General features: G+C 49.1%; 1 protein-coding gene across 1 annotated transcript in view; it reads left to right on the top strand.

The window, feature by feature from the left end:
• The window catches only part of GALNT2 (polypeptide N-acetylgalactosaminyltransferase 2), a 189,170-nt gene that overhangs the window by 86,241 nt on the left and 90,048 nt on the right, over nucleotides 1-12,881 (top strand). The gene's annotated exons all lie outside the window — the stretch shown is intronic.

The following is a 12,881-nucleotide window of genomic DNA, read 5'->3' as shown; positions in this document are numbered from 1 at the left end:
AGTGGGTTGCCTTCTAGAGGTGTGTGCTTTTGGTCTCTCGCTGTGCATGCCATTGCCTGTGACCACGTCAGCCTCCAGCATGGTTCCCTTGAAATATTTAGTGCCTGCAGTGGCCATAAGCATGCAAGGTTGCTTTGGTCTTTCATTGACTAGTTTCTTGGAGAAAACAAAAGATTCAGCAGGGAAAGTGATGCATACAGAAGAGAGGAGCCCCTCAACAGGCCTGTTGGAGCTGCTCTCTGGGCCCTGACTAGGGGGAAGGGAGGCCTCCCTGGATTCTAGAGTAGAACCTGGACCTCAAATCTTAAAAGCAGAGGCCAGCTCACACCTGCTTCTAGAAATAGCTCCTGTGTCCCCTGTGAGTTTCCCCAGTGGCTTTGGGCGGCATCTGTAGCCTCCAGCCAGATGTGGTCGTCTGTCATGACGCCTTGATGTGAAATGTTGCATAGGGTCAAAGCTCCCACTTTAACGTGTCTGTGCTAAAGTTTTTAAATTATTCATGAAGATAATTTTAAAACATTAAAGAAAGTTTGGGAAGTAGAGACAACGCTCATCATTCTCCCCTCTAACACAATCATTTTTATTTCAGTGCATTTCATTCCAGGCTAATCCATATGGATACATATTTTTATATAGTTGTTTCATTGTGTACATGAAATGTGTCTCCTGCGTTTTCACTTAAGCGTTTTGCATGTGGCTATGTGATCTTTATAATTATACTTTTTAATGGTTGCATGATATTCTTTTAAGGGGATGTAACATAAATTAACTAACCTTTTATTGGTGAATATTTTAAATTACTTATATTTTTTTCTCCTATAAATTATGCTACAATATTCATGTACAACGTTTATTCCTTCTCTTGGGTTAGTTCGTTGGGGTAGATTTGCAGAAGTGAGATTTCTTGGCTTAAGGTTTAAGTGTCTTTCTGGTTCTTAATGCAGGGTGCCAGGTTGCTTTCCGATAAGGTTGAACTAGTTTACGCTGTGTCCTTTGGCTCGTAGATAAGATAGTGAGACACTTGCAGGCCATGTTGTAATGCCAAGTATTGGGATAGTATAGAAAATGTCCCAGCTATTGAAGGCAAAGAGTGGACATGTTACATGAGTGTGCCAGAGTTAAGGGATCCAGCAGGTTGTCCCTGATTGGCACTGTTCATCCTGTCCCAGGCAGGACGAGAGAGGAAGACTCTACGGTGACCTGTGCCTCTGGAAAGAACCGGCAGATGCCCAGCAGGGCGGAGGTTTTTATACAAAGTCCTGCTACAGATCACTCACATTAGGGGGTGATGTGAATGTGCTCTGCTCAGCTTTTGTGATCCAATCTAACAACCTTCTAAGAAGAGAGCTTGGAGCTGTGGGGAGACCACCACTTTGGATTGGGTTGAAGAATCTGGGCTCTGATTCCACCATCCTGGTTGATGGGACTATATCAGCCACTGTTCCCTGTGGTTCACTTAGCTTTACAACGCGTTCACAAGGCGTGACAGAGTTCTGTTAGCACATGCGCTTTGTGAAAGAAGAATTTGTAATTAATAAAATAATGCCCTTATGAGAAAAATAGATTTAGGTCAACTCTTACAGGGTTTGGGGGTGATATCCACACGGTTAGTAACCACTGGGCCCTAGGTAAGGAGAATGTTAACAAGAACATGTGCATTTTAAATTAATGAAAATAAATATACGGTTCCCATTTGCTGTTGCTCATTTGTTAGAAACTGTTCGGAAACTTCTTCCCCACAGTGTCACTGAGATGCTCGTAGGTTTCTTTTTCCTGGTTGCAGAGAGCACGCATTTTACAAGGTGTGCCTCACGCTTCACGTTTCTGGTCGTCCTGCGGCATCTGCTGTCTTTCTAAAAACCCATGTGGGTCGCCGTCATTTCGCTTACTAACCTTGCCAGGCATTATCAGGTGTTTTCCAAACAGCTCCTTCCTCAGCCCTTGGGTTGCACAGCCCTGGCCTCGCCTTGGAGATGGCATGTCTGGACACAGCGAGTCCCAGGGAGCCAGCCGAGCACACATGCGTCTTGTCTCTCCCTTCTTACAGTTTCCAACGCTGGGATATTGGCCCAGGAGTGTCTAATTACTGCCCCCCTCTGCTCCCCGGGGCAGCTTTGGGAAAGCCTCTCTTCTTCCTTGACTTCCTACTTTGTTCCCTTTTTCCAACATCTAGGTCCAATTCTCATGGTCCCAAAAGAGAAGTAAATTGAACTCTGAGCTGTACTCGGACTGAGATTCTTCCCTTTGAGGAGAAGGGACAGATAATTGTCTGTACAGGGATCTCCAGCTCGGGGGAGAATTGCTCTGTCCACATTGGTGGGGAGACATCAGGAGGAAAAGAGAATGTACAGGCGCCAGCCCAGTGCTGGGCCTGGGGTGGGTGTTTAATAAACGACAGTCCCGCTCACACCTGGCTTGGCTGTTGCCAGGAATTTCCGACTCTATGATGATATGTGACAAGTTAAGGGGCAGAGGGGAGAAGCTTAATTACAAATTTTCCATTTCCTTTCTCACCCTTGGTCCTCTTGGGGTTCGTAGTGTATCATTTTGAGAATCCTTTTGGCCCTTGGAGATGCCCTTCAAGACAGACTCAAGATCTGTCCCCGTTCTGGCTCGGTGGTGACAGATCTGGCCCAGGAAGGGAACCACCTGTGTGGGAGTCTGGCCCCGGTGGGAGGGATTTACTCGGGGACCGTGGTGTGAGATGGCGGCACTTGCTGGTGACCGGGCCGAGTTGCAGCACAGTCCTATGAGCCCTGACAAACTCGAGAGCTGGGGCCACGCTGGGCAGCCCCGTGCTGGCATGTGATGCTGAAGTCAGGGCTGCCAGGCGGGGAGGAGCCCTGGCAGCGACCGGGAGGACAGAGGCAGAAGCGCAGGGCGTGGAACTTGCAGGTGGTGGGAGGTCGCGGTGCCCAAGGGCGGCAGACGTGGCTGCCCCATGAGGGTGCCACCCGCCCGCCTGCCGAGCTGCCTGCCTCTGCCCTCCCACTTTCTCCTCTTGATTCTTGGGAATTATTATTTTTTTTATTTTAAAATACAATTGATTTTTACAAAAGTCATAAGGGAAAGAATTTTCTAAAACATGTCATTTGTGTGTGTGTGTGTGTGTGTGTAAAAAGACATTTCCTAGCCTATTTTGCAGAAATTTATCATTTCTCTAAAGTAAGAGAATCTGCTTCAGCTGCCGTTGAGAAAGGGCTTTGGCTGATGCCCCTAAGAGGGGCGGCAGAATGGGCGCCAGTGTTAAGAATGGGGCCTAAATGGCCCCTTAAAGCGTCAGGTGCTGAACTGACTTCATCATGTATCACCTCTGAAAGGCCCTGCAGCTCTGGCCTTCGGGAACGGGCCGTGATCACCAAGAGCTAAGGGCCGACTTGCTTCATAAACTTACTTCGGATCAGGAATAAGGAAAAGCCGCGTGTTGATAGCTGGCCTGCGCTTCCCCGTGCTCCGGCGGCCTCCTACTCAGGTCATCTGCAATGTGCACGGGAGGTTAGGATGGATCGCCTGCTCTTGAAAAGAGGATTGTGGTGTAAAATGGATTACTCTCAGGCCTTGCCCCTCACGTCTCTCAGAGCTGGGCTGATCATTCTCATTGCAGAATTGGCTTTCACGCCAGCATTTATCAAGAGATTTGTACCTGAGTTCTCTTGAAGGAGGAGGGAGTGGAGAGGGCTTAAAATTGCCATTGAAAATGGACAGGCACCCTGGAAATACGCAGTTGGCAGATACTGGCACAGGAGTGTCGAATTACCTCCCCTTTATGTCAATAAAATATGTGCACACATTTCATTTGTCCTTTCTTTCAACTCTCTTTTTTCCAGAACAGTTTTAGATTTACAGAAAAATTGGAAACAGTGTGCAGAGGGTTCTTACATACCTCACACCCAGTTTCCCCTGTTATTAAGATCTTGACATTAGTGTGATACATTTGTTATAATTAAAGGACCATTACTGATATGGGGTTGTTTACTAAAGCTCATACTTTGTTCACATTTTTTATGTTTTTCCCTAATGTCCTTTTCTGCTCCCGCATGGCATCTGTTACAGAATCCCACATTCCATTCAGTTGTCACGTCTCCGTAGATTCCTCTTGGTTTTGACAGTTTCTTAGACTTTCCCTCTTTTTTTTTGATGACCTTCACAATTTTGAGGAGTCCTGGTCAGGGATTTTGTAGAATATCCCTCATTTAGGGTTTGTCTGATGTTTTTCTCATGTTTAGACTGGAGTTACAGGTTTGTGGGAGGAAGACCACAGAAGTAAAATACGCACACGTTTTTTAACAAGTCAGTGAGTGAGCTAATTATGGGAAGGAAAGGAGGAAGTTCAGTAGCCTGAGTAGTAACTGCAAGAGGAGCGAAGGCTGGACCCTCAAACTGGGAGAGGGCAAGTGTGATGTTCTCAGTGATGGGACATGATGTCTAACATGTCACTCCTCACAGTTCAACCGAGCCCTGTCAGGTACGTGGTTTCAGGGGATCGGATAGAGTTGTTTTTAAATTTCTGTGTTACACCTTGGGAAACTGAGGCCCAGAGAGGCAGCCTGAGTTGCCCAAGGTGATAGAGACAGACCAGGACTGATTGGCCTTGCCAACACATTTCCAGGCTTTTCCTAGTTGCATTTCAGGTGCCCAGAGAGTCTAGGCTGCACAGGCTGGGTGGAGACTCCACATAGCGACGGCCGTTTCATCTATACGTGGCCACAGGGATTTAAACAAAAAGATTTTGGCTAAATTAAGGCAACTGACTGGCCATGCGTGGAGTGAGTGTACGGGATGATACTCTAGCCCTTCTGCTTGTTAGAAAAGTTAAATAGGCTGGCATGGTGGCCCACGCCTGTAATCCTAGCAGTCTGGGAGGCCCAGGCAGGAGGACTGCTTGAAGCCAGGAGTTTGAGGTTGTTGTGAGCGAGGCTGACGCCACTGCACTCTATTCAGGGCAAAAGAGTGAGACTGTCTCAAAAAAAAAAAAAGAAAAAAGAAAAGTTAAATAGTAGGGGATTAATAACAATGCTATTGTATTTTGTGGTTGTAGTACAAGTCATCATTATAACTCTCAACTATTGAGCAGCTCCATGTTATTTCTCACCAGCCTGCTTTTCTCTGAGGGTACACAGTAAAGTAAGTGAAGTGGTGACTTTTCTCATAACATATTTTTTATTTGTGAGCAAGTGCGTATGTATGAAGCAGACTATGACTTTGAACCCAAAATAGAAATTTGCCCGTGTCCCATTTTCACAACGCTGAATTTCTTAAGCCAAGTTGGAGTAATGACTGTGAAACTGGAAGTGGTTCTCAATGCTGAAAGCTGCCTGGGAGCCTTCTAGAAAGCCCCCGAGGCTGAGCCCCATGCCCTGAAGGTGTGATTAAATTGGCGGGGACAGGAGAAGGCATTGGGAAATCCAGGGAACTGGGCCCTTCTGTCGTGTTCCTCACTCTCTGCACTACCCAGGTCTTGATTCTTAAACCCTTCGTGTCTTTGGATTTGTACCCAGGTAAATGTTTTGGGAGCTGTCAGGGGTGAGCAGTTGGAAGCACCGTTGGCTTCTCATGCTTTTCCAGCTGTATTCTGCCTGCTCTTCTCTAAACGATGGAACTAGGAGGTCTCACAGCTACGCCTGCTACATGTGGCACAAAATAAATGCTTCAGAAATGTTTGAGGGACTGAATGAAACATGTATCTGGTCTCTAAGGTGTATTATGTTCCCTTTTTATTTTGATGATGGCTAGGAGGAAAGATACCACTCTTCCTCTTAACCTGTTGCTTTCGATGGGAACTTATATTTAGAAGCAAAAACCGATCTCTTTTATAAATGCATAGACACCGACGTTTTGCAGAGCACAGGATCTGGTGTTCAGAGAAGTTTTGCTGTGGTTCCGGGTGATCTGGCTGGCCCAGCTAACTCTGGCGTTCTCTTTTTTAGAACCCTTTCCAGTGAGTTAAAACTACGTGTGTCAGTTTGTTGTTGTGTAACACACCCTGTTTGGAAAGTGACAGCTTGCAGGCAGTGACACAGTATATTAGCAGGTTCTCCATCCTTGCAGAAGACCTAAGGATTATTCCTCTGCCCTGCCCTTGGGAACACCCACCCTGAAGAATCAGAAACAAAAACTAGTCCTTCTGGTTCCTCCATGGACCACTTTAGAGTGAAAATGCTTGATCTTGGGAAGTCTTTAGCAGGAAACTAAGCATATTCTTAAAAACCTGCTTTTGAGTAAATGATATTTCAATTAGTTTATTTTTTAATTAACTAATTAATTATATTTAGAGGCTGAATCTCACTGTTGCCCAGGCTGGAGTGCAGTGGCCCAATCATAGCTCACTGCAACCTCAACTCTTGGACGTAAGCGATCCTCCAGCCTCTGCCTCCCGAGTAGCTGGGACTACAGGCACATGTCACTACGTCTGGCTAGTTTAAAAAAATTTTTTTTGAGTCTGGGTCTTGCTATGTAGCCCAGGCTAGTCTCGGAATTCGTGGCCTCAAGGTCCCCAACTTTGGCCTCCCAAAGTGCTGGGATTACAGGCGCAAGCCACCACGTCTGGTTGTAGTTTAGTTTATAATAGCTTGGCCGTGTGCTTTCTACCTCTTAAGAAATGGACTGTGGAAATATAAATTATTACATCTTTCTGAGATATCTGGCAACCTGCTTATTTTCGGAACTTGAGGGTTGCTGCATGGATTGGTCGTGGTGGTAATTACTGAGCAGTCATCAAATCACAGTGAAAAGTAGACAATTGATGAGGAGGGAGGCAAGCAGTCATTCAGATGGTATTTTTGGTAACTTAATCTGCCTCTGAGCATATGGTCTAGTCAACTGAAATAATTTAGCAGTGACTGCATGTATTTCAGTAAGGGGGGATTAAAAACAGCCTATTTATTTTCTTTTTTCTCCCACAGTAATATTTTTATATCTCTGTTAACAAATATGATGTTAGCCATTAAATTATATGAAGGCAGCCTTGGATGATTTAGCAATTTACATAACGTTTATTCTTTGTTATTACCGAGTTTTATGTGTGTATGCATGTTTATTTTAGTGGTGTTTCATAATTCACAAATGTAATCACAGGTGGTTATAGTCTTTATATTGGACGTGGATAAGAGGTCGGTCAGTGTGAGATGAAGCAGCATTTGCCCCTTTTGTGACTCAAATCTCGGGCTTCTGCCCCCGTGCAGCACCCCCATGAATAACCGGGTGTAGCCGTGTTCTGTCCACCTTGGGAGGGGCCTGGCCCCCTCTCTGCCATGAGCAAGTCTTCAGGCATTGGTAAATACAGTGGTTTTGGAATATTCTAAGTACTCCATTCTTTGCAAACCCTCCTCTCAGAGGTGGAGTCTAATTCTCCACCCTGGCCCGCCCCCTCGACTGTGAGCTGGGCTGGACACAGCACTTGAGTCTAGTGGACCGACTGGCAGTGACGACGAGTGAGTTCCAGACCAGGTCGTGAGGGGTGCTGTGGGTCTTCCCTGCTCTTGCACCCGCTCTCTCCCCGCTCTTGCCCAGCCTCCCAGGGGTCACTCGTGGTGGGAGGACGCCAGCCGCCCTGCGGGTAGGTCTGTGGTGGGGCGCAGGCCCTCCTGGCGGGAGTCCTGCAGGGAGCCGCCTCGCAGGCAGGTCCTCGGCCCTCAGAGAGTGGCAGCCCTGGCCGACATCTTAACTGCAGCCTCGTCAGGGACCTTGGGCCAGAACCATCCAGATTCCTGATCCTCACACGCTGTGCGAGATGGTAAATGTTGACCGTTTCAAACTATGGAGTTTGAGGCCATTCGTTTTGCAGCGTTTGTTAACACAGTAAGTCACATGGCCTTTCTGGATCTCGTTCCCCTCATCTGGCTGGTGAAGGGTTGGACCACACAGTGCCCTGAACGAGTTGATGGTGATCAGTCAGCGCCCAAGAGGCTCCCTCGTCCCCCAGCCCCCCGCACCTCCTCCCCCTGCACCCCCTCTCCCTGCTCAGCCTTTCCCCTGCACTCCCCCCCCCCCCCGCCGGGCAGGTCGCCCCCTTCCTCTGAGCGCAGCCTCCCTGCAGAGCACAACACCTGCCTCTGGCAAGAGCCGAGACCACTGTTGGTTTATTTTTTCTTATCTTGGAGCAGAGACAGATCACATTGGGAATATAATGGAGAGTATTCTGTTAATAGCTAAACCTGTATTTATACCTAATTAATTTTTATCACTTTCAATAAACTAACCTATTGGATTTGCTGTTTCTGAAGACAATGTCATGTTATTTAGATGTCATTGCTGTTCCATCTGCTTGGAAGCAGGCTGGGTGTGGGCCGCCGCGCCCGCTACCTGTGGCACTGGGTGCTGGTTCCCACCCGGTCCCACGGGGCCTGGCTTAACTCCGCGTGCGCGTCCGGCATAGTCGGCCCTGCCGTGTGCGCTCATAAGAGCCGTGCGGGCAGGATGCGCATTTGGAGCTTTCAGACCAAGAAAACGAACCAAATTCAGACATCCAATAATCACTGCCAGCTTGGGTAAGTTAATAAGGAGGAGGAAGAGAATCAGAGTTCTGATCCAGCCCAGTGTCACTGACAAAGGGGGAGGAAATCTCAGCGCCATTGTCGGGGCTGCCTGGGTGCTTCCAGAGGCGGCATGTGGGTGCACCCGCTCTGGTCCAGGGGGTGCAGCCCAGCGGGGCAGCAGCATCCTCCCCCACCACGTTTCCTGGCTTGGTTGGCGGGAATCCTAGACCTCTGGTCACATTTCCCTGGCAGAATTCAGTTTTTGGTCAAAACCGAGGAGCCCTCCCTTGTCCATGTTTCCCTGAAGCAGCGTCCATCTGTGGGCTGGTCTTCCACATTCAGTGCCGGTGTCCGTCCTCTGAGGATGTGGAGACGAGGCAGAGACGGGTCTCCATCCTGGAGGATCAGAGCGGGCTCACGAGATCGCAGGCTCTGAATCCCCTGCAGTGTCGACCCCTCATGAACCACGTCGGTGTTCCTCTGATCTCGGCAGTTCACACTTGGCACTGAAGAGAGGACCTGTCACCGCATCATTTCCCCCCCAAAAGGGAGAAAACGCACACAGATCAGTTGGTCTCGCCGCCTGGGTACCAGTGGGTACTGGGCGGGAGAGCCTTCTCCGTGCATTTTGCATTCAGTACGTTTCCATTTTTGCACAGTGTTGACACGGGCGTAAGTCAGTGTTGTAATGTATGTAAATGTATGGGAGGGGGATTGTTGTCATGAAAAGCTTCCGCCGCAAAGTGGGCGACGCTGGCAGAATCAATCTGAGTAAGTAGGGCGAGGATTGTGTTCCAGCCTCGTTTGTTATCGAGTAGCTACTGTCAGGCCACCAGCACACTTGGCACCATGAGGATGCAGAGGGAGGATGGCGGCTCTCTTACCCTCAAGGGACCTGGGATCCCTTTGGAAATCAAACATCGTGAAGTAGGCATCAAGAATGAAAAATCACCCCGTGCTAACCGAATGCAGCACCCACGTGGGGGTCCGGGGAAGGCCTCTCCAGCCCCAGGCCCTTGCACCCTGCCTGGGTGGCCCCTCTCCTCACCAGGAGCCTGAATTACCTCCGTGCCTTTCCAGAACTCCAGGTTTGTGTCGCCGTCTGTTTTCCAGATACCTCCTCTTGGCATCTCACGGTAGCCTCAACATTTCAGAGCCGCACTCACCTTTATTCCCTAGTGCTGCTCCTTGTGCTGCCCAGACATCTTCCTTACGTTTCGTCTTGGTGAACGTCGTGCCTGCCCGGGAAGCGCTGGAGTCGGGGTCCTGGGCACCGTCTTTGATCCTTCCCCCGTCACTGTCCTCCTGCGTCACCAGCCCTCCTGCCTGCGTCACCAGCCCTCCTAGCCGTACCCGTCTCCTCTCTGTCCAGCTCGCCTTCTCCCCGGGCTGCATCACCACAGTGACCCCTGGTCTCCCCTTTGTCCCCCTCCAGTCTGCTCCCACGCCACAGCCAAAGTGATGTTTCTAGAACACACGTCTCAGACTATCCTGCCACTCCGTGACTTCCCATTTCCGGCTTTCCCTTTTGCTCCCTCCTCCTGGAACACTCGCCCCATCCCCACCCCCTTGTTTCTCCTTGCTTCGCCCCGGTGCCTTGCCCGGGTGCCACCTCCGTGCACAGCCTTCCTCGGAGCTTTGCCAACATTCCCACCTTGCGCTGTGCCGGCCTGTGGCGCTGTGCCGTGGCCGCCCGTGCTTGTGTGTGTCTGGGTGTGTGCGTGCAGCATGGGCCAGGCTGCCTCGTCTCGCTGCATCTTTGGGGACTGACTGTCTCACTGTCTCACTGTCAGGCGCAGGCCCTGGATCGGGGCGGGGAGAACCAAGAGGGGCAAGACAAGCGTCTACAGACCGGTGGGTCGTGCCTGGGCGTTCCTTCAGCCAGTGAATCTGGTCAACCGCCCTTGCAGGAGTTTATCACTGGTGACCAAACACATTCTGACATGAATGGCTAGGATGTTGCTTTCTTGAACTTTGGCTGTTTAGTTGGGGGAGGGGAAGTGCTCCTGTCCGGAGGCAGCACAGCAAAACGACTGAGACCGTGGACTCCAGCACGGGCCACCCAGGGGTTCGGATCCAGCCTCATTATGTACCTTGTACTTCCAGTGCCTCAGCCTCCTCACCTGTAAAATGGGCTGGTGATAGCACTGCAGGAAGATGAGTGTGTGCGCAGTTAGGTCTAGCAGGGGGCTTGCTGCCTAGTAAATGCTAAGTGGGCAGCAGCCGTGGCGGCCCCTCCTCTTCCTCCTCCTTCCACGGCAGGAGCAGGTCGTTAACATAATTTGCAGTTTTTGACTTGGGAGTCCAGAACAAAACAGTCCTTTGTGAGTGACCTCCTAGAAATGTATTCTTGGGTTTTCTTGACATTTTCAGAGTCAGGCTCTTGTAACGTGGTTTAAATTGTCCAAGTCATCCCCATTCTGACTTACATAAAGGGCCAGAGTTCGCTTCTTGCCGTCTGTGTAACCTGGACAAATGGCCTGGTGTCCAATGTGTCCTTGTCGTAAGACAGGAATTATGAAATGCCAGGGATGAGAAAGTGTCTGTGAATATGTGCAATGCTTGGTGCATAGCAGGCATTCATGTGTGATCTCTGTGTTACTCTGCCACGCCCTAGCTGCATGGCGGACCTCGTCCTCATAGTTTTGAGGTGGGTGTAGTTGATTTGGAGAGGAAAGGGAGGTTACGTATGGTTTCATCAATCTTGTTTTCAGGAAGAAAAAAATGTTTATTTTCTGAGAAGGCATTGATGATTGACCTGAAAATGTTGATTTGGTGAACACTACAGATAATGACTTGATTCTTACACGTAGAAAATGAGCTGGAGTCACCAGCCCTACCACAGTGTTTGCTTTTGGTTTCATTCAAGTGCAGGGTTAAATGGTTTGATCCATCAGCCGGTGTATGTAGGAGGCCAGATGCCTGTGGGGGGAAATTATTAGCCACGAAATGCTACAAGCAGCTGCAAAATAAAAATTAATGCTTAATTAGAAGTCTGCACAGCGTGACTCTGGTAACTGCATTGCTTGCTGAGTTAGTGTTCACGCATACTTCCTTCCTGTGCAGGTTAGACTGTCACTGCTGCGTGTTTGCCAAGGTTGCCGAGCCGTCATTGCCAATTATAAATTGAAAGTTTCATTATAGCCAAGTAATCTCAAAGGCCAAATTATAAATGTCTTTTCACATTTTTTTGCAGCAAAAAATATTTAAATTGGGATACAGGTGCATTTTAATACATTTGTTACAACATGGGACAACACTGTCAACAGTGCTGGGGGGGTGTGAAGGCCTGACAGAGGCCATACACGGGCGGGTGGGCCAGGACCCCGGTGCAGGATGGGGTCACCCTGGCATGGTGTGCCCTTCCTGCCATGCGTGGCAGCCCTGGTGTGACAGGTCCAGCTGTGCCGCCTCATTGCAGAGGCAGCGACGGAAGGAGAGGCTGGCGGGGGAGGGAGGAGGCTTAGGCACGGCTTGTCTCTAATTACCGTACCTCTTGAGTGAAAATGCAGATTATTGGCAGAGTGAGTTGCATTTGGAAAAAATGTGTCATTTGGCCCAGGCCCTGAAGATTACCCTTCTTGCAGATCTCACTTTACATTTTAAATAAAGAGCCAGAATGCCTCCAGTGGTTGACTCTCAGGCAGCAGGAAGCCCGGCTGCTCCAGAGCTTGTTGAATAAACCTGGCAAGCTGGTCGGGTCCCCTCCCCCAAGCCCTCTCCCCTGGGGAGGGATGACTGCCCAAGTCATCCTAATAGCATCTGCTCAGGAAAATGGCCAGTTGACAAAGCTTGGCTCGCAGAAGTCCGGTGGGAAAATTACTAGCCATGGGATATTTCTGATTTGGGTCATATACAGAAACCTTTCTTATTTTATTCACAGAAATCAGATTCCAAGTGGTTGAAAAATATATTTAGCTCTGTGGTCATGTAGTTGTTATTTCGTTTGATTTCATGTTGATAAATGAGAGTAAATTCTTTGCCCGGATGAGTTGAATGAATTCTGCCAGCGCTTATATCTCATTCTGGCTTCACATTAAGTCCTTAATATGCAGCTCTGACTCATGGGCAGCCTGTTAGCGGGGCCCCGGGAAGAGCTTGGCGGCCTCCCCTCGCCCTCCTGCGTTAGTGGAATTAAACAAATCATTTAACACCCTCTGAGGAGAGCTCAAAGCTGCCCTTAGGGAGAATCTGGTCCCAGGGTGTCCATAAACCATCACGATGTCTGGAGAGCTACCCTCATTTTAATGGTTTTAATTTAAGCACCATTGAATTATTTCATTTAATCCACTTCCCCTGTGTCACGTCCCTACCCTCGCAGACCGGCAAAGCCCTGGGAGTTGCAGAGTGTGCCCTTCCCTGGATGTGCAGTACGAGTAAGACATGAGGACAGAAATGCAAACCCCT

Source organism: Lemur catta, chromosome 25 (genome assembly GCF_020740605.2).
Source record: "Lemur catta isolate mLemCat1 chromosome 25, mLemCat1.pri, whole genome shotgun sequence".
NCBI classification, from domain to species: Eukaryota; Metazoa; Chordata; class Mammalia; order Primates; family Lemuridae; genus Lemur; species Lemur catta.
The sequence above is the reverse complement of the archived record's forward strand: the minus strand, read 5'-3'. Positions and strand labels throughout refer to the sequence as shown.